Source organism: Manis javanica, chromosome X (assembly GCF_040802235.1).
Source record: "Manis javanica isolate MJ-LG chromosome X, MJ_LKY, whole genome shotgun sequence".
NCBI classification, from domain to species: Eukaryota; Metazoa; Chordata; class Mammalia; order Pholidota; family Manidae; genus Manis; species Manis javanica.
Window position 1 is genome coordinate 20782095 of NC_133174.1, and position 24903 is coordinate 20806997.

The 24903-nt window shown below is 34.7% G+C and overlaps 1 long non-coding RNA gene across 1 annotated transcript in view; it reads right to left on the minus strand.

Annotated features, from left to right (window-relative positions):
• The window catches only part of LOC140847328 (uncharacterized), a 219620-nt gene that overhangs the window by 193874 nt on the left and 843 nt on the right, over window positions 1-24903 (minus strand). The gene's annotated exons all lie outside the window — the stretch shown is intronic.

Below are 24903 nucleotides of genomic sequence, written 5' to 3' on the forward strand. Positions count from 1 at the left end.
TCTGTGTTTAGATATTAGGGATTTAAGACTACATTAATATGTGTTATCTTTACACTATCTATTATATAAATAAATATGTATATGTACATGTTTCATGTATCTCATTATTTATGTTTAAATGTTAAATTCTGTGGTCTGTGCTATGGATTGTTGCTGTTCAAGACAAAAAAGAAGAAATACATACTGAGAATTTGAGGAGTCAGGGAAATTCAGGAAGCACTTCTGGGACTGTCAAATAGAGCAACAACCAGATGACAGATACTATTACATGCAGTTGCAAAGGAAACAAATAAGCCTAGAATTGGATGGGGAGGGGATGGAGTGAGGTTTATGGAAGTGATGCTTTCTAAGATGATTGTTGAGGGTGTGTAAGAAATAATCAAAAATAGAAAAGGAGAAAGGATACTCAAGGCAAAAATAAAAACACGAATTTAGATAAGGAGGTACAGAAGAGCAAGTAATCTAGAAATGAAAGTGACTGGCTAGTATCTGTTTGGAAATGGGGAATAGCTGCTGATGAGGCTAGACAGAGGAGAGGAGATGCCGTGGAAATCTTTATATATCCTGCTGAAAAGTTTGATTTGTAGCTTTAACTTTGAGAAAGAACACTGTCACAACTGAAAAAGATGGAGGGGCAAGGCTTGTTAAAAAGAATAACACAGATACAAAAGTTAGAGGGCCTACTAACTTAAAACTGATCTGGCTAGAAATGACCAATATATCTTGAATCATATTCTTTCCAAATACTATCTACTGAGCCAAAGACAAAGGAAAAAGGAAAAGCAAAACAAAAATCCTTTAACATCCCCAAGTTAAATTAACTGAAAACAACTGGCAGAACATGTAAAGAATTTCACTAGTTACAAAGGGTAATGAAGCTTGCTTGAGAAATAGTTTGTAGCCTGAACCTAAATCCTTCAACGGACTATGTTAGGTGATTATTTAAAAATACTGAGCTAGCGGAGAGAAGACAAGTAATGACTCTATAGCATCTTACTACATTGATGGACAGTGATTACAGAAGGGTTGGGGGAGGGGAACTAGATAGTATGGGTGTTGAAACTGCAATGTTTTTCATGTGAAACCTTCATAATATTGTATACCAATGACACTTTAATTTAAAAAAATACTGAGCTAGCTGCATATGTTATCATGGAAGGCTAATGTATAGCATGTTATGAAGAAAAAAACAAAATCTTAAAATAAGTAAGTAATACGTATAGAATAATCCCATGTTTATAAATGCACTGATGAAGGGGAGGAACTATGTATTTATGTATATGTGAATATATCTACAGAAGCACAAAATAGGTACAAGGGATATTCAAGAAATTTGTAACACTGGAAATCTAGGGTAGAGAAGATATTAAATTTCTTTATAAATCTTCATATTGCTTGACTTGTTATAGCAAGCATGCATTCTTTACATTTAAAATATGTAAGTTACAAGAGCATAAGCAAATATAATTGCAGATAATCCATAAAATAATAAGAATATTACTTTTTAAAACAAAGGACAATTGGTAAAAGCACTACTTACTGAAAAACAGGTTCATAGGCTTAAATATGTTCCTTAGACAAAAAAAGAATTTAAATAACTAAAGAAATGTTCAATTTTAGAAAGAAAAAATTAACAAGAAAAGCATGGAAAAAAATCAGAACATTTAAATAATAAATTAGAATATGGAAAATCAATTAGAATACCAAATAGAATACTTATTTTCTTAAAGAATTTCATATATAAAATATTGGCAAATCAAATGATAGAATAAAATTGATAAGATTTGAAGCAAAAAGAGAAAGAAGTACAAAGCTGTTTAAAAATAGAGAATGCATATATTCTGTCAATTTTAAAAAATAAATATTTATGAAAATATAAATTATCTAAATGGACATAAGTAGACAAAACTGAAACAAATTGGCATGAAGAAATAGTAAAATACATAACATTTTCAAATATGTTCTCAGTAAAGATGATTTGTGGTTTTCTGTTTTGATAATTCACATGCTAAATAAATGCTTTAGTCTTGGTGAAAATAATGGAAAGCCAAGCAATTTGTTTTTGAATGGCGCAGGAGCTAGGTGTCAATAACTAGCAAAGGTAATGGACATGCACGAGCTCATGTGCATACCCACATACACACATCTACATAAAACCATGGCTCTACGATAGCCCAATCTCAAGTAAATACAAATGAGAATACCTGATTTCATGAAAACACACACAATTGTTCATTAGTGATTTATCTGCTGAGAAAAAAATAGGGCTTTCTCAGGAATGAAGGGCCAGCTTAATATTAAAAATTCTATGAATATAAAATAAGGACACTTCCATATCATGAAAAATAGTATCTTGAACTACTGGCAAATAACATTTTAAAGTAGGGGAGGTGTTATGAGTAGAAGTGTTCAAACATGACCCTGGGAGCCTTACTTTCAGTTTGCCAGACAGTTTTTTGGCTGAGACTTAGGGTGTTCCTCTTCTCTCAGTGGGAGGAGGTATATTTTCACTCAGCTTCTCCAAGGATGGATGAGTTCCTACTACTGAAAGGAGGGGCAACACACCTGTCATGAGCCTCAGTGTCTCCAGAGGCAGGGAAGCTAGCTTTCCCAAACAACCCTGATGCCCTGGAACTACACCAATATGTTCCCACACTTATGCATTTGTTCTCATATTTGCTCCCTAACAAGGAAAAGCAAGAAGCAGGCAGTGTCCCTCCACTTGACCCTGGCATGCCTCTTTGTGGAAAGGTGGAAATTTCAGGATATTTATGCCGCCTCTTGCTACTGTTGCCTTGTAAATTTCCCCAGTAAAATCCATTCCTGTAATCTATTCTTTTGGAGATTGCACATTTTGGCCTGACTGATCACGCAGCACATGGCAAACACCTAGAATCCTTGTCATTAAAGTCTGGAACAGTAAAGCAAAAAACGTACCATGTTCTTTCTAAAGCAACAGAGAAAACAATGTATATCTTAGTTACAATGCTTTGAGAAGCAGATGCCAATAAACAAGTAGATGTCCAAGAGATTTATTGGGGAAAACACTTACAAAGGAAAAATGGGGAAAGAATCAGAGGGGACTGGACGAGCAGTATCACTATGAGACAGTTCTAACTCCCATGTAAGAAAGAGAAAAGAAGATAAATTTGGGCTGGAAATATATTTGATTGCAATGCAGTTCTAACAAAGTTTCAGCAAAGCTGATGGCGAGTCCTTGAGCCAAAATCAACTGTCAGAGGAGTCCTGTGTTTCCCAGAATGGGTCTCTTAGTATCCCTGCCACACTCAGTCATTGGCTGCAAGGAGCTCATGGCAAGCATGATCTCAGTGCCAATATCATGATAGATTTCAGAGAACAATTGTGGCCCTCTGTCAATTATGCTCCCTACAGTGAGAGATCTGAGAGCCTCATTCTCGTGGCTGCCACAATGTGGTTTTTAAATAAAAGAAAACCACAAGAATTTGCAGATATACTTGGCCCAAGAAGATTAACAGCAAAACATTTATTATTTAAAAGACAGTTTACAATTCATTTGCACAGCTGGTGATGTTCTGGAATTAGGATCAAATTGCTTCACAGGTAAGAACACTATGTGCTCTAAGGTGTGGTGTAGCAAGAACTTTATTTATTCATGAGAACATCCAGGAATAATAATAAACCAAGCACCACACATAAACTCCCAATCTCTCCAGTTTTCATACGCTATGTTATTAAGTAGAAAAACAGAAAGAATGTATTTTAAATAGATTACATCAAGCAGTTTTAAAATAGAATATTAAAAACAATGATATATAAAACAAAGAAAAATATAAATGACTTTGCCTTTGCATATATGAGCTGAAATATTACAGTTACTTAACACATCAATCACTTCAAAGAATTTGTGCTGAAATGGCAAAACTTTTTCAGCAAGTGAAATTTAGCAGTATATAAATCTGTTTCTGAAGTGTGATCCTAGTTACACGCATGGAGAAAAGCAAATACAAGGGAGTAAAACATAAACATTCAAGCATAATTTGAGGGTTGAATTAGGAATAATTCAATGCTTATCCTTTATGCTTTTTAGCTCTTTTTCAGATTCTTCCATTATGAAGTGCAAAATCAGAAAATAATGTAAAATAATTTTGAAATGTATAAAGTATTGTAGTAGGAATGTGGTCATCATTGATGCGGCGTATCAAATATTTCTGGTCTCCTCCTTCTAAGCACATGTCAGGAATGGACTTCCTGGTGGCCTCATGGTTAAGTGATATATGACTAGATCAAAGCAGCGAGCTGAGAGCATTAGCATGATGTGTCACTTCCAGCCTGGGACATTTAATTGCTTATGTAACATACTCTCTGCTGTTGATGACTAGAAACATTGAAAGTGATGGCTACTTCATCAGCCTGACTACCTGAGAGACTACCATAAGCAAAGCGTCTCTGCCAACCTATGATGGCCATGTAGCATGGGTGAGAAATGAGCTGTTTCTTTAAGCACTGAGATATGCAAGCTACAGTTTTCTTAACATAAGCTAGTCCATTATGTTTGACATAAAACTGATTTCTAGGAAAGGGCGCAGCTATAACAAAACCCTCAAATACAAGGTATTACCTTTAGGACTAAGGAAAAAACTGTTAAAACAAGGCCCCCACAATTAGGAGAGAGAACAAGAGGGAAAGAGGGAGAGGAGACAGAGAGAGACAGACTATCTATTTCTAAAGTAACTATAGATAATACTTCTGTGATTTTCCTAAAAAAATGTGAAATTCTTAAAAATGAGTAACTTAAATCTAACCACAAGAAAGCATCAGACAAACTCAAGTTAAGAAACATTCTACAAAACACCTAGCGAGTACTCTTCAAAATCTCAAGGTCATGAAAGAAAGAAAAACAGCAAAATACTGCCACAGATAAGGGGAGATAAGGAGCCATGACAATTAATACAATATGGGGTGCCGGATTGGAAACTGGAAGAGATGAAATTTGAATTAGGTCTGTAATCTAGTTACTACTGTTAATTTCCTGGTTTTGATCATTATACCTTTGTTATGTAAGATGTTAATATTAGGGGGAGCTGGATGAAAGGTATGTGGAAACTCTCTGCACTATTTTGTAACTTTTCTATAAATTCAAAATAAAAAGTTAAGGGACGAGATGTAGTGGGAAGAGGGTTGAGTCATTTTGTCAAAAATGAAAATGCAAAGGTGAGTAAGGAATTCATGAAGCTCCTTGTGTGTGTGTGTGTGTGTGTGTTTAGATATGGAACATACTGAAATAAAATAGAAACCACAAACTTGTAGTAAAAATGTTTACAATTCTTTGAGACACAAAGTATTACTTAGGCTTCCAAACTTTGAAAGAGACAAAGCAGGATGAGAAAGCTGCAGAGCCCTCCAGAAGGGCGTCACCTCAAATCTCAGTTTCAAATATGGACAAAGATAGCAATGAAAAAGTAAGAACCACCACAGGATGCAGAAAAGGGTTTTAAAAATCAATGGCCAGGGTGTACCTCCTAGGGAGAAAAAAAACAAGTCTAATCAAGGAATATTCTCTGCATTCAGATGTCTGCCCAGTAACATTTCAGAATTGCTAACCACTCAACACATCTTCTATTCTTACTTTTCCCCAATAGGAGTGTTTATTGCCTTTTACTAAACTTGTTCCTGCACTGTATACCACGGGGTGGGTGAAGAGATAACTCGTGTTTGTTTTTGTTCGTAGATTCTGCCACAAAGGAAACCTACATAAGATAAGCACATGTCAATCTCTGTGATAGAACCAACTGTTATCCTGGACATTGAAATTGATGCCTTGACTAAAAGAGGCCTTTGGTTCATCTCCTTGGGAGGAGATATGGATGTATTTTGTATGAGAGAAAGACGATGAGTCAAATATTTGGTGATCAAAAGGTGGGGATTATTTATCAAATATTACTGGTTCTTTGGTTACTAGTGCTTTTTGACAAATATTTCTGGTGATTCCTCTAGCTGTGTACATGGTAGGTAGGACTTTACTTACAGGTTTCCATATGGTTGGATAGGAGCTGTGTGGCTAGATGTAGCTGCTTGGTTTTGAGTAGAAGTAATGTGTGCCAACTACTGAGCTGACTCATTTAAGTCAGATGTGCTGCCATCCATAGATTCCTTTCTCCACTTTGCTGATGACCAGCAATATTCCAGATGGTGGCTGCTCTGTCAGTTTGACTCCATGCACAACTAACACAAACAAAAAACACTTCCCGAGCCTCCCAGTGATCCATTACAGATGTGTAGAATAAACAAGTTATCAACTTTACCATCATCATCTTTGGAGAACTGGGGTTTTTGTTGCTGCAGAACAGCCTAGTCTATCTGACTGAAATAAACTATGTTATTTAAAAATCTTCAGCACATAGTTTAGAATATTAAGTTATGCTTTATACTTAGAGGGAGACAGACAAGATTCGGAATATTCTAAGTTTCTGGATTTTACAAGACAGTCATGTTTGTCCACAACAAAAAAATACCTGGCACAGGATAGGTACTTAATAAACATTTTTCAGTGAACTTACATATTAAAGCCATATTTGTATGAATGAATACATAGAAGAAAATTTAAAAAAATACATTGAATGTCCCAAGGAGAATGAATAGTAGTGAATAGCCCAAGAAAGATATCCTTGTTGAGGTTATTATCAATGTAAAAATCTAATAGCAAACAGTTTCACATAAAGAAGACACAGGTTACAGTGCCTAAGACTCAGGCCCAAGATCATTCCCTGAAAATTTTATAGGACACAGTAAATTTATGCCAACTTCATAACAAGTCCAGCAAGGGAAGACAGGGTCAAAAGTGTGTTTAGGATGTTAAATTAAGATGTGAAAACAAAGTCAAAATGAAAATGTGCGTGTTCACAATTAAGCTTGCCTTTCTGTCATACAATGGAGCTAAATTTAGGAATCTACATAAAATTGCCTATAAGTATACTTATCCCATAATTTATAAGGGATAATTAGTATATATAATAATAAATATATATATATCCCATAATTATAAAATATTACTACATATGTGTCTTCTCTTTTTATAGTCAAAATTTCTTTTGAAAAATGCTTACTTACTTTAAAAATAGTAAGAAAGAATAATATCAACAACAAAAAAAACCCAGAGATTGTATGTTATTCTACTCCTTAAAAAGACCAGCGACATACAAATAAGACACGAGGAAACCTGTATCATACTCTTTAGCAAAGCAAATTTTAAATGCCAGTAAGTTTTCCTCACTAGTATGTATGGTATTGCTTTGTCTTTTTATTTACTTCTTTTTAATGAGAAGAGCACCTAGGTTAGTATGTTCTATATAGTAGATGTGGGATAACATTTGCTGAACTGATTTAACTGAATTTTTATTTAAAATTTTGGCAAACACATATACACTTACTCTCTCATCAATATTTCTCCTTACTCATTAAGTTACATCTTGGAATGTTCTTTTAATAAAACATATTTCCCAAGGGGAAAGACAATTTACGGAAGAGCTTAGACTTCATCAGAGATTAAATATAAGCACTTTTTAACTCTGTACAAGAAGAACCCTCAAAAATTATGTCGTCTTCCCTCACCACCTCACTCCATACACAAATGCTGATGTACCCAGTGTTCTTAGCATTTTATGTCTAATTTAACTACTGACAGAAAGTTCTCTCAATATGAAACATTTTGATTAAAGTATATTCCAGGAGTTGTCTTCCATGGGGATTTTGAGCCTTTAATTTTCTCTTGATTTGTGTGATGGTGGCTTGGAGTAAGAGCCTGGGCCATGAGCATCCTTTCAGTACAAAGTAGGTGCAGAGTAACAATCCCACAGGACTTCCCCTCCTTCATAGTGCAATTCTGTAGCTGTACACTCCAATCAATCAACAAAGAGTCACTCCACCTTTTATATGGGAGACACTGATAGGTGCTGAGGAAGTGAGGAAATGGAAAGTGGATTTTTTTGCCCTTTAGAGACTTCTGAAATCTACTTGAGAAGCTGGGAAACTAGAATATTGCTCCCTTGTAAGTCACAGAATATTTATGGAAACCACTGTGATCTTACTGACACTGGAGTTTCAAGGTGTTTTGTTTCTCATTTTTTGGTATACATTTTAGTTATCTTACTATTTCTACCTATGTCATGCCATATACTTCCTATTAGAATGCAAACTTCTTGAAGGCACATATTGTGAGACACTTGTTTTCATGATTGATGTGGTCGGTCCTATAGAGGGCTTTCCAAACTATGGTGTATAGCCAAGAAATATGATTGGTCCTCTATGAAATTTTCTAGTTCACCTCCTCTATCCTTCATATTTTCCTTAATCTCTGGATGGGTGTGGCATCCTAAGGGGGAAAAAGCACAAAGAGACAGAGAAAATAAAATGCTGCTGTGCATTTACATTATGAATAGTTGCAAATATGAGCAAAAGAAAGGTGGGTTTGTCTGCTACAAAAACACTTAAAGGGTGTAAAAACCCTTGAATAATATAGAGTTAGTGTCTATTTTTTTTCCTTCCCAGAAAGAGAAAAGAATGTAATCCGGCACCTAGGGAGCCTTGTAATACTTTTGAAGGGCCTTGATCCTGATAGGTGAGGAAAGACAAGACTGAACCACAGAGTGAAAAGGGAGAAGGAAGCCCAGCTGAAGGGGATCCTGTATGCACTGAAAGATGGAAGGAAAAAGTGAAGTTTATACTGTCCTTTGGGTAACATATTCATGGCTATTTATTATGTTTGTAACAGATCTTCTAAGGCATTTTTTTCTTCTGCTATACCTTTGTAGACTTTGTAGGCATAAACAAAATATTACTAGGATTATAATTTTAGAGCTGGAAAAGCCTTAAAATTGAATTTTAAGAGGATTCTGCTAAATAATATATGAAATGAAGAAACTGAGACCAAGAAAAGTTAACTTTCTTGAAGATTATAAAAGATTTATGTTTATGACAGACCAAGGACAAGGGGCCAATAACCACATTTACCTTATCCAATGTTGGTGATTTTCTCCCACATAGATGCCCTATTACCATAATTTTATTCTTTTTTACAAAACACACAGGGAAGAACATATGCTTCTTCATATATTCATACTCTCTGAAATTAAATCTAATATTTAGTGGTGGGTGAAAAGGAAAACAGAGAAGGAAAGATATCATTTCTTTCTTTTTCTATAAATGTTGTCCCCTAATGTTCTTTGTTCATAACTTGATAATGTAAAGCTTAGTTATATCTGCCTGTTTCATATTATAATTGATGCACTCAATAACTTTTGTTTTCAGTGATGAAGATTTACTGAAAGATGTATGTTTTGGCAGATAATTAATATTTTTAACTAAGGGCCTAATGCTCTGTCTTCCATAATTTCATAATAACAATGGCCTGCAACTGCATATATGTATTAGCTGAAGTGTTAGCTTGTAAACACATGAGTATATATTATCTGTAACCATAAATGCATGCTGTCATCCTATGGAAATGCCTACATGTGAATATTTACTAAATTTCTCCTAGTCGCTATACTGAAGACAAATTCAAAAGGATCGCTCCCTTACCTTTTGGGTTTTACAATGATAACTTGCTTCAATCTCCACACTAACAGGGGATGGGAATATGTCTCTTGCATTCATTTTAGAGATCACAATCTATCATTTTCTCTACTCATTGCTAACATTTCCTCTTAAAGCTGTCATTTTTAAATTAAGCCATTACTCAAACCAAAAGAACAGAAAAACTACTCCCATAAACTTCTATACATATTCAGACTATAGTTTTGCTATGAAGTTATTTTACACATTACCTCAGGCAAAGCTTAGATCTATTTCAACTGTGGTAATTGCTAGAAATGATATAAAACAGTAAACAGCTAGAACTAAAACCAAGTTCAACACAAAGCACTATTGTTGAACCCTGTACTTGAACAAAAACCTTTTGTGTTCATCTTGTGTTTGTTAAACATGCATATGGTGTTTCATTTTTAGCTGGTAGTAAAAGAAGGAAAACAGTGAGAAAAGAGAGAGTGGACCATGGCACGCTAATGTTTACTATAACAAAATAGCAATAAAGTCCTTTCCAAGCAAACAATTGTCCTCACAGTCATTAAAAGCAGCTCAGTGTTTTGCACTGTTATCATAAATAGAAAATATTGAAAATATTGCTATATTCATCAAAGTTTCAGTGAATGAAAAGTTACACATATGTATATATAGGGTCTAAAGCTATAGAAAAAGAAACTTAAAGGGTATTCAGAATTGCTTCTTTCCAAGAAAAGTTTCACTTTTCCATGGATTTACCTCTTCAGAAAACAAATCATCGAACAAATATTTAGGTATATCTATATTTTATAACCATTCCTGTTTCAAAAAGTATTTTTCCACTATATAAGTTCATACAAGTAACCTTTATTTTAGCATCTTTTAAAGTTCTTTTTATTTGGAAAAACCAACAAATAAAAAAACCCTAAATACACCAAGTTGCACATATAAACCTACAGTCCCTTTCCTCACAGGAAGCTACTATTAAGTTTCTTATGAAACACTCAGAAATATCCCAAGCATACACCCATATTTTTCAAAAAAGTTTAAGTGAGTATTATATGCACTTTATATGTTTATGTATGTGTAGTTTTATATTTTCTTAGAATGTTTCCATATCACCGTACAGACAGGAATCTCATCTGTTTTAACACCTTGCATTACAGTTGTAGCTATCACAATTTATTTTCAACCAAATTATGACTATAAAACTGTTAGGCCCATTCCAGGATTTTGCTTTTAATTAATAATGATGAAATGACAAACAGTTCACATATTTTTACACATGTTTCAGTCATGGTTATAAATGTATAGTAGGATAAATGAAATGACTAAACTAACATTATGTGTATTTTAAACATTTTGATTTGACGAATTGCACTGGAAATTATTGTTTCTTTCTTTTGCTTTCATTTTTTTCCAACAGACTATCTACAATGAATTATATAAACTTTCAGATCTGTGTAAATATAAACAAAAATCTGCACTTTATTCTGCATTTTTATTTAGGATTTGAGTCTTCTAAAATACCTGTTCATATATTGCATATTATTTTCTAGGTAAATTGCATGCAATTACATTTGCCCATTTTTAAATTGTTTTTTAATATTAATATGAAAGAATTCATATGTCAATAAAATAAGCCCTTTGCCATTTATCTAGCTAATGCTTTTTGAATGTTTCATTTGTATTTTGATACTGTGCATATTCTATCTTGCCTTAAAGAAAATTCCTCCACTGTTTCCTATTTGACCTGTTTGTGCCAGATCTGTATCTGTAAAATGGGGATATGACTAATACCACAAAGTCTTCAGAAAGATTATGGAGCTCATCTATTTAAATGTTTAGAAAAATGTCTAGTACATATTAAGTGCTTTGCAAATATTAGCTAACATCGTCATCATCATCGTCATCATGGCTTTCATGCTTGTTTATTTAGATTTGTCGATTGTTTTACAGCTTTAGTTTATCAGTGTTCTTATAAATCTCTTGTTCAATGTAAAATTATAAAGTAGATACTTAAAGAATATCGTTTGTTTTCAATCTAGTTGTTCTCAAACGTTTTTTGGGCTATTAATCTGAAACAGTACATTTAATATTTGCTAAATTTTCATATTTTGGAAATATCTTTCTGAACTATTTTGTTTCATTGGTCTGCCTGTCCTTTCACTTATCAACACAAATATAGTATAGTACCAGTAATTATTCACCATTCCTTTTTTTAACACTAAGTTAAATATATTGAAAATAATTATGTGATTATTTATGAGAGTTATATTAAATTTCTAGATTAACTTGGAGAGAAATGACATATATAAATTCTGCAAGGCTAAAGCAATCTTAGGGCTCTAAAAATTTAACTTCAATTGAATTTTAATGTTTTCTCATATAAATCTTTCACATTTGTTAACTGTATTTGCTTTTTTTTACTGTGAGGTTGCTCTATTTCATTACACATTCTAAGTGAATGCTGTGCAAATCTAAGAGAGATTTTAATTATTATACATCAATTCAGAGGTCAGGAAACTAAGGCCCTCAGGCCATATCCAGCCCTTCTTCCTCTTTGTAACTGAAGTTTTATTGGAAAACACCCATGCTTATTTGTTTACATATTGCCAATGGCTGCTTTCATGTAAAAAACAGTTGAATGTTAAAACAGACAATATGGCACAGAAAATCAAAAATATTTACTATCTGGTTCTTTGCAGAAAAAACTCGCTGACCCCTGCCATCATATACTTTATAACCATTTTATAATTTTTACTATTCTAATGCCCATTAAGCTAATTTTCCTTTGTCATCAAGCATGTGACCATATTACCAAATAATAAAAGATCTTCTACTCCTGGTTATTCTATGTATTTCTCATTTTTTTGCATGCTTAATTCCGTTGGCTGATAATACAGTAACAATGCAAAATAATGGTGATGATAATAGAAATACTTTTCATGTTCCTAAATAAAATTTCATGTAGTATTTCACAAGTAATCATAAATTTACCTTTTTATATCCACATTAAAATATTTATATGCTCCTACTGTATAAAAGTGACTTACCCTTTTCCAAATTACGATTAGTTTTGAATTTTATAAAATCCATTTGTACACCAACAGAGAGAATTATATATTTTTCTCCCTCACCAATTAATATTGTGAAATATATTTTTGAACATCTTAATTATTTTGCAGTCTTATAGTAGTACTTAGCCAATGGAATTGCGCAAGAATGAGAAATAACAGGTATATAAATTACGTTAGTTTGGTAAAAAGGATTTAGAAGTGTCCTTGTTCTCTATGCTTTCTACAGTTTAAAATCTCCCTGGAGATTTGGGTTTATACTCCCTGGAGGTTTGCTAGCAATTTTCTGCGAAATTACTAAAGCTTGATTCCTTTTTGAGATTAGTTCTTTAAAAATATTGTCAATTATATTTAAAAAATGTCAAGCATTCAAAAGAATGGGAATGCTTAGATTATCTATTGCTGAGATAAGGGTTATTAAAATTAATATTACCCTAAAATAGGCAATTAATTCATACTTTCTGCTTGTTTGCAAAGATTTGAGGAAGATATTTTCTTACATTTCTTAACTGTTATTTCCTCCATTTTCATTTTGAAATGTACATATTTGTACTTTCTTAATTTTTATTAAATTGGTCAGTAGATTATCTTATTGGTTGCTCCATTCTCCCTCAAATGACCAATTTTCAGTTTGTTTTTTTATGTCTCTTTTCAGGTTTACTAAACATTCATTTATGTTGCTCTTTTTGTGTTCTCTCCATTTCCTTGCCTTATATTTATTTTCTTGCTCTCTTTCTTTTAAATTGAATGCTTAATTCATTACTTTTTCTTGTTTATAGTATCACTTTCTTTTGAAAAAGAATATCCTCATACATGTGGTTTAAACAATAAGGACATTTATTATCTCACATAACAAGAAGTCTGCAGGCAGGGTGATTCCACAGCTGGTTTAGCAGTTCAATGATATCTTTAAGGGCCACCTTGTATTTCCTTTCTATTCTACCATTCTCACCACATAAGAGTTATCGCCATTCATGTCTAATATGGAGCTAGAACAGTTCCCAGCTCCTTGTGCAAATTCAACTATATCCAACAAAGCAGTTGCTATTATAAGCCTAAAGTGTGGAAAGAAACTTTTGCCAGCAAGTAATTAGGGGGTAGGGAGCTGTTGGTTAGGAAACTAACAATATCAGCCACACTTTTTAAGATTTAAAATATTTTAAGTTATTAGAACACTGAGCACTGCTTTAGCCATATCCTATTGGTACTGATATACAGTGTTTGCTTATGATTGTTAGATATTAACGACTTCAAATTTTTATTTCCTTTTACACAATCATAGTGTTTAAAAGTTATGCATGTGTGTGTTTATTTCCTAAGTCATAGTGTTTTTTTCTTATAACTACTGATTTGTGGTTTCATTACATTATAAAAAGAGAATATGGTATGCTTACTTTTTACTAGACAATAATTATAGATTCTAACTGATGTGTGTGAACAAATATACAGTTGATTTTGTAAAACTGTCTTGTGGGCATTTCAAATGAAGATACAGTCTCTGATTTAGGGTACAGGTTTTGATGTATTTTCTGTTAGGACCATTCACATTTATATTTACTTGAATGGACATGAATTAACAGATGTCAGTTAAGGATATTCAATTATATCTCATTTTCTTCATTCTTTCTATTTTTGCCAATTCAAATATCACTGTTAATTACTTTTCTTCCTTTCATTTTTTGCATTCTGTTAGTTTATGTTTTTCATTTATCCTCATTTCTTTTCTTTGAAATCATATCACATCTCTTAAGCCTAGTTTCTGAGAAGGCATATTTTCTTTAATATCCTTGATTCAATGTAGCTTTTTAAATGAGATTTTAATGTGTGTAACTTTTTTCTAAAGTTGTTTTTGGCTCTTTTTAAAATGTTTTGACTCTTTTATTTATTTGCATTACTTTTGCATATGTACAATACTGGCTATGTTATAATTATAATTCATCTTTGAATAACTAAATGCCTTTTGGGTCAAAGTTTCAAGCAGATTCCAGTTCTACAGAACATAAATGTCTCTAGTTATTTTAAGAAAAGATTTAAAACCAATTGGGACATTTTAAGGAATGGGCTGGCATATATTTTTCTACAAAGAGCAACAAAGAACAGACCCATCAGTGGGGTTGCTACCTATTCTATTATCAAGACTACAGCTAATCAGAAAGATTTCACTACTGAAACTGTTCAAGAACACACCACCATAGCTTTATTTGAGTGGTCATTAACTGACTCCAATCTTGACTCTAGACTCATGCCATTCTTGATAGATCAACACAAAATAGATAACCCACATTCTACCTATTGACACCCTGGATGCTAGGAAGTAACACTCAGTGTTATGAGGGAGGAGAAACATGATGTTGCTAACAGAAGAAAAAATAGAAAGAACTCTTCTTTACTTCAAAATACATATAAATGCATCTAACTTACAAAAAATAATTAAGTTTCAGGTCCCTACCTAGAGGGCAGCTGGGAAATACAGTTTCTAGTTTTTCAGACCCTGAAGTACAGAAGAACAAACTAAAATGTGGTTAAAATGAGTAGTGAGTGCCAACTGAGCATATTTTCATTAAATACTATGAGGGGAAAAGACCCAGGGGATGAGTTTAGGAAATATCTTAGATTTAGATCAACAGAATTAAAACTCTTTCTGACATTCACAGCTAGTAGTATTTTTCACTTACCACCAGTTGGTAGAAGGCCTGACTCTCAGGGAATCCAGCACTTTAGTGATCCTCTATATGATGATTTAGTTTCCACTACTCTTCAGCTAATCAAGATCAGCAACTATAGATCTTTATCCTCACCCGCTGTTGGTCTATGCTCGACTGTAATTAAATTCTGCTTCCTCCATTGATGGTATGTCTAGCTATTTGTTTGATCACCATTTTCCCCTGAAAACTTCTTAGTATCTAATGAATTTTGTCACACTTCTCTAGCCTGTCAATGGTAAATGACCTTGTGAGTCAACGGATGGCCGTTTTAGTAGGCTATCAACTTAAGAACAACTCTGTAAGATATAGGCTGAGAATTGAAAAGGCATGTAATTTCTTGGAAGCTGCCATCATGACTTGGTCCAAATACTAAGCTAATTCATTATGGATTTGGTGATTTGTTTGTTTGTTTGTTTGTTATCTCACCAAGTTTGAGTATTTACTTCTTTATTTTTCCATGTTTTTGTCCTCAGTTACTTTCAGGGAAGAAGGTGACCCCGTTTTATGCACTCTTATTAAATAATGAAACAAGCTCATTATAAATAAATTAGAATATGAATAAAGTAAAAAAGAAATAAAAGGTGCCAAATTTTTTTCAGTTATTTGATTAAGAAATATGGGAGCCTGGAAAGCTAAAACCATAGAACATGACTCAGAAAAAGGCTTACAAACCAATTAGTTCCCAACTTCCTTATTTTATAGGTTAGGAAACTGACTGAAATATATTTGTTTGGTCTAGATTTCTGTCAATTTTCAGTTTTGAACAGGAGAAACCTCAAACTATGAACATGTAAACTAGTATTTTTAAGGTGAGAACAAAATTATTTCTAACATATATGCCAAGTAGTTCATTCTGTTCATTCAAAGCAAAATGGTCCCAACATCTATTTATTATATTTTAGTAAATTTGGTGCAATCCTGACAAATTCTGATGGCTAGAGCCTCATAAATATCAGTCACTCATTCAAAAAGTGGTCCTGTTTAGAGAGAGCTTGGATGAAAAACAGATTCTGTGCTCATCAGTCTTTTAATTTCTTTAAACAAAGCTGAGTCAGCATGATATTAATTTCTCTGAATACAGGTAGATAAAAAATGGGAAAGAAAGTAATAATAAATGAGCATGGGAAAGCACAGAAGCAGATACTGTGGGCATAGGATTTCTAAAAAGGTAATTTTTCAACCATGTGCTTTCTTAATACCTGCAATAGCCACAAAGGAATAATCCTACAAGCATAACATATCCATGTTTATTTTTGATTATATGAGCAAGTGTATCCCACAAAGAAATTAGAATGAAACATATAAAGGCAAGGTTGATAAGATGGCCGCTTAATAGGAATACTCTAGATACAGATTTTAGCTTAGTTCAGAAGATGTACAGAAACTGATTTCCCTCTACACTGCAAGCAAGTGTTAAAATCTCCCATGCTAGTTAGTTACAGTGTTAATCTTCAAACCATTTTCAGTCTATGGGCAGTGAAGGTGGAATTAAAGAGCAATTGCCTTACAAAAAGAGCTTAATGTAGTTTACAACTCTTATTATATCATCTTCTTAAATGCTGAAATGCTTCATTCAATATAGTATAGCATAGACTATTTTTATAAGTCTCAGTTATAAAACTGCAAACACTGAGAAATTAAAATACTACTGCAATTAAAGTGTGTGCAATGGAACATTCAGAAATGTACATATGACTTTCCTTTATAATCACCTAGGGAGATATTTTATATTCAAGTCTTCCAACTTATAAGATTCATTCAGCTAACAAGGGAGCTTCTTTATTCACACAATAGCTGTACACATACACACACACCCCTATTGTAGGGGGTTATATGTTTATAAGCATCCAAAGGAAAATTTAAGTTTATATTTTCAAAGTTTGAATTGCTATATAAAGATAAAATTAATTTGGTTTTGTTTATAGGTTGTTCTTTTACATTTCCTTTATTTTTTTTTCAAAATGAGAAAAGGAAGTGAGCAACATCATGGCCCCAGACATTACACTAATTGTTTAATGTAAGTTATTTTAATTGATTCCCAAAACTGACTGGCAAGGCAGTTCTCCACTTTCCTTTCCACAAGAGAGGAGACTGATGATCAAAGAGGCAAAGTCACTTGCAACTAATAAGTTTCAGGGCTGTAATGCAAACCTAAGTCTGTCTTGTTGCAAAACTCTTACCCAAATATAAACTGCGCATACCCAGCATCATTCCTACTGTAAATATATGTAGTGAATATACTTAGAAATGTTTTTTAGTTATTAGGTACACCCTGTGTGAAAAATTCCCCATTCATTTTGAATGTAGTTTACTCAAATACAGATAGACCCTTACAGATGATCTACTTATAAGTCCTGATTTTAAAGGAAAGATTTTGGAGATCTTGAAAACTGAGGTGATAAACTTGAGTTTTCAAAAAATGAAAAAGCAGGGTCACATTTAGAAACAAAGAACACCTAAAGCCACTTGCTATTAGTCATACAACTTTCAGTCATACAACTTTCCAAGAACCTTTGGTTTAATGACTACATAAGTATTGGAGACTCTAAATGTCAATCATAAATATTTTAAAATATTAGGCCAACAAATCTTGATTAAACAACTACATGCACATAGTAAGCTTTGAGGGCACATGTATTACTAGGCAATCCTATGTAGATCTTCTAAATTATGACATTTCTCCTTCATATATTAAAAGTACCTACCTCATGGGGTGGTTGTGAATATTAAATGAAATTATGTGTGTAGAATACTTAAACAATCCATGGCACATGGTAAATTGTTAAGTATTATTATTGATGACATCACAAATCTAGCCTTCATACTCTCTCCATCCACTACATATATACACTGCTTATTTACCCTGGAGGAATACAACTCTATTTCCTAAATCAGCTTACAAAACAAAAAGAACTGTAGAAGAGAAATTAAGAAAATGGTATAGCGCATTTGATTTTTAAAATAGATCAAATTCAGAAACTTTAAAGTGACCTTCTCTTTGATTCTTTTTAAGGGTTGTGTTAACTCCTGTGATTCCCAAACCCTTGTACTCCATGCTCTGTGTAATACACTCACCTTGAGTATGGACAGAACCTGCAACTTCCTTCTACCCACAGAATATGGCAAAGGTAAAGGGACTTTGCAGATACAGTCAAGACATCAAATCAGATTAAACAAGATATTGGCATGAGAAGTGAGGAAGAAACCTCTTCCCAAAACCACAGATAACATAAAAACACAGCAAATACAAGTAATCCTGAAAGAAGACTATGAAAGACTACCTACATCTGGTGAAAAGAGAAGACCTCACTGAAAAGGGTAAAGTAGCAAAGCCATGATATGATAGGATCCAAGCTCTCCCCCATCCCCAGCTCACAGGAAGTAGGAAGAAAAACAGAGCAAGGAGGGAGTAGAAGACCAGGACTACTAAACACCCACCCCTGGAGATCTGCTCTGGGAGCACTAACCCATATTACACAGTGCATGAAGATTAGAGGGGCTGGAAAGCAAAGGCAAGCAGAACACTCAGAGAGACTAAGATTCCAGTCACTTATGGAGAACAGGTACCTACAACCTGCCACTCAGAGACAAAAGAAAGGAGGGCACTTTGAAAGAAATCCCAACAGTGAGAGAGCTACTAAAGGAGGAAGGATTATATGGTAGAAAGGACAGGTGGACAAAATCACCCCAGCACACTCAGAAAAGCAGGTTTGGAACTTTCAGGCATGTCAGGAGCTACATGCCCATGGCTGGCAATGCAGCATCGAGGCCCCCAACCAAAATAGGCAGCCTGCCACTCCTTCCACTGGGCCAGCAACAGTTCACAAACAAGCTACCCTGACTATTGCACAAGGCCAGCCAGAGGGCAGCCCCACTTACAGCACCTACAGGGATATAATGCAGGGGCTCCTCCCTACACACTTGGAAAACTGGCCCTGGCAGTCAAGGGAGACACTGCAGCCAGGAAACAGGAAAAAGATCTTTGCTCCTGAGAGGCACCAGAGCCATGTGTGTGCAACCCCGTCCATCATTCTAGGGGCTGGGCAACAACAGACAGTAGAGCTTTTGGGAAATAGAGGGTGTTGCTTACACAAAGTTATTATATTATAGTAATCATTGGAAATAAAAAATGGCAAAAGAATCTGGTACAAAGCAAAATCCCTCAAACACCAGAAAGAGGATAAAGTGAAACTGAAATCACAAATCTTACTGATATGATTTCAAAATAAAAATCATAAACATACTCATGAAGCTACAGAAACATATTCAAGAACTAAGATCAAGAAAGAGAGAGAAATTTTGCAAAACCCAGTAGCTGAAATGAAACATACAATGGAGGGAGTTAAAAGTAGATTCAATGAGGTAGAGGAGACAATAAATGAAACAGAAATAAGGGAACAGAAAAACAAAGAAGCTGAGGCACAGAGAGAAAAAGGATCCCTAGGACTGCAAGAATAATAAGATTACTGTGCAACCAATCCAAATGGAACTATATTCACATTGTGGGGTACCAGAAGAAGAAGAGAGAGAAAAAGGGATAGAAAGCCTCTCTGAGGAAATAGTTGCCAAAAAGTTCCCCAGTCTGGAGAAGGACATAGTATCTCAGGTCATGGAAGTGCAGAGAACTCCCAACACAAGGACCCTAGGAAGACAACACCAAGACATAGAATAATTAAAAGGGCAAAGATTAAGGACAGCAAGAGTGTACTGAAAGCAGCAAGAGAGAAAAAAAGGTCGCTTATGAAGGAAAGCCCATCAGGCTTTCAGCTGACTTCTCAGCAGAAACCTTATGGGACAGAAGGGAGTGACATGATATGTTTGATGCAATGAAACAGAAGGGCCTCCAACCAAGAATATTCTACCAGGAAAAATTATCATTTTAATTTGAGGCAGGTATTAAACAATTTCCAGATACGCAAAAGTTGAGGGAATTCATCACCCACAAACCATCTCTACAGTGTATTTTAAGGGGACTGCTCTAGATGGGAGTGCTCCTAAGGCTAAACAGCTGTCACCAGAGAAAATAAAATCACAGTAAAGGAAGTAGTCCAAGTAATTACTAAGCAAATGCAAAATTAAATCAACTACTCACAAAGTTAGTCAAGGGATACACAAAGAGTACAGCATATAAAACCTAATATATAAAGAGTGGAGTAAGAAGAAAAAGAGGAAAGGGCAAAGAAAAAAGAACCTTTAGATTTTATTTGAAATAGCGTACTAAGCAAGTTAAAACAGACCGCCAGATACTAAGGAAGCTGCCCTTGAACCTTCTGTAACCACAAATCTAAATCCTCCAATGGCAATAAGTACATATCTGTCGATAATCACCCTAAATGTATGTGAACTGAAGGCACCACTCAAAAGACACAGAGTTACAGAACAGACAAGAAAACAAGACCTATCTATATGCTGCCTACAAGGGACTCAGTTTGAACCCAACAACATATACAGACTAAAAGTGAAGGGATGGAAAAAGATATTTCATGCAAATAATAGGGAGAAAAAGCAGGAGTTGCAGTATTTGTATCAGACAAAATAGACTTCAAAACAAAGAAAATAACAAAAGACAAAGAAGGACATTACATAACAATAAAGGGGTCAGTCCAACAAGAGGATATAACCAATATAAATGTCTATGCATCCAATACAGGGGCACCTACATATGTGAAACAAATAACAGAATTAAAGGGGGAAATAGAATGCAATGCATTCATTTTAGGAGATGATAAAGCACCACTCACACCAACAAACAGATCAAAAAGACAGAAAATAAGTAAGGAGACAGAGGCACTGAACAATGCGTTAGAACAGATGGACCTAACAGACACTTACAGAACACTCCACCCCAAAGCAGCAGAATACACAGTCTTCTCAAGTGTACATGGAACATCTTCCAGAAGAGATCACATACTAGACCACAAAAAGAGTCTCAGTAAATTCAAGAAGACTGAAATTGTGCTAACTAGCTTCTCAGACCACAAAGGTATGAAACTAGAAATAAATCATGCAAAGAAAACAAAAAAACCCACAAACACATGGAGGCTTAACAACATGCTCCTAAATAATCAATGGATCACAACAGAGATCAAGCAGTATATGGAGACAAATGAAAACAACAACTCAACAGCTCAGAACTTATGAGATACAGAAAAGGAAGTTCTAAGAGGAAAGTATACAGCAGTACAAGCTTGCATCAAGAAAGAAAAACAATCCCCACCATTCTAAAAATCACAATTAATGAAACTAGGAAAAGAAAAACAAATGAAGCCCAAAGTCAGTAAAAGGAGGGACATATTACAGATCAGAGCAAAAATAAAATACAGTTGAGAAAAATAAAATGATAGAAAGAACCAATGAAAGCAGGAGCTGGTTCTTTGAAAAAATAACAAAATAGATAACCCCTAGCCAGACTTATCAAGAAAAAAGGTAGTGCACACAGAAAAACAGAATCAGAAATGAAAAAGGAGAAATCACTATGGACACCATGGAAATACAAAATCTTATTAGACAACAGTATGAAAAATTACATTCTAACAAATTGGATAACCTAGAGGAAACAGACAAATTTCTAGAAAAATACAACCTTCCAACACTGACCAGAAACAGAAAATCTGAACAGAACAATTACCAGCACTGAAATTGAATTGGCAATCAAAGACCTAAGAACAAAATCCCTGAACCAGATGGCCTCACCACTGAATTTTATCAGACGTTGAAAGAAGACCTAGTACCCATCCTTCTTAAAGTTTTCCAAAAAGTAGAAGTGGATGGAATACTTCCAAACTCATTGTATGAGGACAGCATCACTCTAATACCAGAACCAGACAAAGACACCACAGAAAAAGAAAATTGCAGACCAATATCCCTGATGAACACAGATGCAAAAATCCTCAACAAAATATTAGCAAGCTGAATTCAAACATACATCCAAAAGATCATCCATCATGACCAAGTGGGATATATTCCAGGGATGCAATGATGGTACAATATTTGAAAATCAATCACCATTACATGCTACGTCAACAAAAAGGACAGAAATCACATGATCATCTCAATAGCTGCTGAAAAGCAGTTGACAAAATTCAACATCTATTCATGATAAAAACTCTCAACAAAATGGGTATAGAGGGCAAGAACATCAACATAGTAAAGGCCATATACAACAAACCCACAGCCAACATCATACTTGACAGCGAAAAGCGGGAAGCTTTTCCTCAAAATCGGAACAAGACAAGGATGTCCACTCTCCCCACTTTTATTCAACATAGTACTGGAGGTCACAGCCATGGCAATCAGACAACACATGAAAAAAAAGGCATACAGATTGGTAAGGAATAAGTTAAACTGTCACTGTTTGCAGATGACCCTAAAGATTCCACCAAAAAACTGCTAGAACTAATAATAACTGAATTCAGCAAACCTGCAGGATACAAAATTAATACAGAGAAACCTGATGCATTCCTATCTACTAATGATCAACTAGCAGAAAGAGAAAATCAGGAAAACAACTCTATTTACACTTGCATCCAAAAGAACAAAATACTTCAGAAAAAACTGAACCAAGGAGATGAAAGAGCTATACCCTGAGAACTACACGACACTCATGGGAAAAACTATAGAAGCCACCAATAAATGGAAATACATCCCATGCTCATGGATAGGAAGAATTCATATTGTCAAAATGGCCATCCTGCCTAAAGCAATCTACAGATTCAATGCAATACCTATCAAAATACTAACAGCATTCTTCAACTAATTAGAGCAAAGAGTTGCCATCGATATACAGTGGGAAAAGACAGCCTCTTCAACAAATGGTGCTGGCAAAACTGGACAGCTACATGTAAGAGAATGAAACTGTCTAACTCTATTCACAAAAGTAAGCTTGAAATGGATCAAAGACCTGACTGTAAGTCCCGAAACCATGACTCAAAGACAAAAACAGAGAGAAAATCTCTTGAATGTAAAGATGAGCAACTTTTTCCTGAATGCATCTCCTTGGGCAGGGGAATCAAAGGCAAAAATGAACAAATAGGTTACATCAAATTAAAGCGCTTTTGTACAACAAAGTACACCATCAGTAGAACAAAAAGGCATCACAAATATGGGAGAACATGTCTATCAATGACTAATGCAATGAGGGGTTAACATCCAAAATATATAAAGAACTCACACACCTCAATCCCTCAAATGCAAACAACCCAATTAAAACATGGGCAGATGATCTGAACAGACACTTCTTCAAATAAGAAATTCGAATGGCCCACATGGACGTGAGAAGATGTTCCACATCACTAATCATCAGGCAAATGCAAATTAAAACCACAATGCTACGACCCCTCACACCAGTTAGGATGGCCAACAACCAAAAGACAAGAAACAACAAATGCTGGCAAGCATGCGGAGAAAGCAGGACCCTCCTACACTGTCGGTAGGAATGTAAATTATTTCAACCATTGTGGAAACAATATGAAGGTTACTCACAAAACTAAAAATAGAAATACCACTTGACCCATGAATTCCACTCCTAGGAAACTACTCAAAGAAAACAAGTTCTAAGATTAAAAAGACATATTCACCCCTATGATTATTGCAGCATTATTTACAATAGCCAAGATGTGGAAGCGACCAAAGTGTCCATTAGTAGATGAATAGATAAAGAAGATATGGTATATATACACAATGGAATATTATCCAGCCATAAAAAGAAAACAAATCCTACCATTTGCTACAACGTGGATGGAGCCAGAGGGCATTATGCTCAGTGGAGAAAGACATGTACCAAATGATTTAACTCATTTGTGGAGTGTAACAAAGCAAAAATGAAGGAACAAAACAGCAGCAGACTCGCAGACTCCAAGAATGGACTAGTGGTAACCAAAGGGAAGGGGCTGGTGAGGGTGGGTGGAGAGGGAGGGAGAAGGGGATTAAGGGGCACTACACTAGTAGTCACAATAGTGTTAGGTTACGGGGAAGACAGTACAGCACAGAGAAGACAAGTAATGACTCTACAGCATCTGACTATGCTGATAGACAGTGACTACAATGGGGTGGGGTGGGGGGGACTTGATAATATGGGTGAATGTTGAAACCACAATGATGTTCATTTGAAACCTTCATAACATTGTCTATCAATGACACCTTTAACTAATTAATTAATAATAAGTAAATAAACAAGCTGGCAAGAAAAAAAACATACCAGGATTAATGATGGGCATTAAATAATGACAGAGTGGTCAACTCTCAAAGTAAATGTAATTTGTATGGACCACACAACTCACTGTTAAACCACATGAGGCAAACACTGATGAAACAAATCTTTTAGAGATGGAAACTTCAACATCCCTTTATTAGTAATGGATGCTTCCAGCAGGCAGAAAATCAGGAAAGTACAGTTGAACTGAACAACTCCATCAGTTAACTAGATGCACATGGTATTGGGAATTATGCACACTTAAGACAACAGCAGAAAACACATTCTGTTCAAGCTCCCAGGGAACATACCCCAAGAAAGATCCCATTCTGTGCCCTACAACTTCTCACCAAATGTCAAAGAGCACAAGTCACCCAAAGAACACTTTCAGACC